Below are 1,392 nucleotides of genomic sequence, written 5' to 3'. Positions count from 1 at the left end.
AAGCAGGTTCTTAGGAAGTGCGCGAGGTGGGCACAAAGCGGTCTACTCGGTGGCCCAACCTGGCCCTCGCGTGCCCCCCGCCCGGGAGGGGAAGGGAGCATGATGGGCATTTCGGAAGAAACTCGTGTGTAAATCCTTCCGTAAAACAAAAGGAACAGACTGTCCTCTCACAAAGGTGTAGGGGACAACGGGAGGAACCTGGTCCCTCACCTTGACCCAAGTCCTGATACAGATACCTTTCTGGTAAAGTGAGAGGGAAAGACAAACCCTTCCTTTATAAAATTCAGCCTTGGAGAATGCGGGCATCGATCCCGCTACCTCTCACATGCTAAGCGAGCGCTCTACCATTTGAGCTAATTCCCCAGCTCGAATAACTTTCTGCCCCCGGCACACATTGTGGCTCACGTCATCACCGGTTCCCAGCAGGACCCCCAATAGGCCCGCAGGTCTCGCTATCCTATTGGTTCCCTTGCAGCTCTCAGCTCCACGTCCATGATTGGTTTGGCTCGATTTAGTTTTAAAAAGCATTGGCTATCGGATTGGTGGTCCGAAACGTCCGTCAAGCGGAGGCCTTGCTGTTGCTACCGCGTAGGGGGACCCAGCCAGGTTTCTCCCGGTTTCTGATTTGTTTCTCCAGACTCCGGGGTCCTAGAGGTTCCGGATCCGTCGAGTCCATGGGAAAAGAATGCGCCCCTCGCGCTTGACTGACGGGGCCTGCAAGCCAATCGGGGTGGGTGCAACGGGGGCCGCTGGGCGCCCCAATAGGCTACAGGGTGAGGGAGAGGGAGGCCAATGAGCGTGGAGCTGGGGGCGGGGGCAGGACCGCGATTGGTTGCGAGGCGGCCGGAGGGAGGGCGGGGGGAACTCAAGGCCTGCTTGATACGTCCGCCATTTTGGGCGCTTCGCTGATGGTGTCGGTGAGCGCGTTTCCCGCCTGAGCGCAACTAGCGGCGGGTCGCGTCACATTTCTTCTTGTCATTTGAGCTGTCACCTTGGAGATGTCACAGCCCATATGTTCTTCCTTCTGTAAAATGAGGCCCATGATCATTGGCTATAAAACATCAGGGGAGCTGGAGGAGCAGCCAAGAGATGTTAACTTAGTCTCACCTACAAGTCACACTGGCTCTGTGCTCAGAAAGGCAGCCGGCAATAGCAGATCAGGGATGGAAAATAGCAATAAAAAGTCAAAAACAAGGATGCAGTTTCTGGAGTTGGATGCCAGTGTTCAAATCTTAGATGGGAAGGGGGAAGGGGAGGGGGCGGAGCATGAGCAGGGCAAGATACTTAACTTCTCTAAGCCTCTTTGCTCATCTGTAAAAGGAGGATAAGGACAATGCCTGCTTCATGGAGTTGTGCAGAAGTAATATTATAGCCAGGGTAGCATAGAGTCCA

General features: G+C 54.7%; 1 non-coding gene across 1 annotated transcript; it reads right to left on the bottom strand.

The window, feature by feature from the left end:
• Nucleotides 1–290: 290 nt before the first annotated feature.
• TRNAA-AGC lies at nt 291–363 on the bottom strand. The gene has a single exon. It is a non-coding gene; the product is annotated as a tRNA-Ala (tRNA).
• Nucleotides 364–1,392: the final 1,029 nt, after the last annotated feature.

This window comes from Pteropus alecto, unplaced genomic scaffold, assembly GCF_000325575.1.
Source record: "Pteropus alecto unplaced genomic scaffold, ASM32557v1 scaffold43, whole genome shotgun sequence".
Classification (NCBI taxonomy): Eukaryota; Metazoa; Chordata; class Mammalia; order Chiroptera; family Pteropodidae; genus Pteropus; species Pteropus alecto.
The sequence above is the reverse complement of the archived record's forward strand: the minus strand, read 5'-3'. Positions and strand labels throughout refer to the sequence as shown.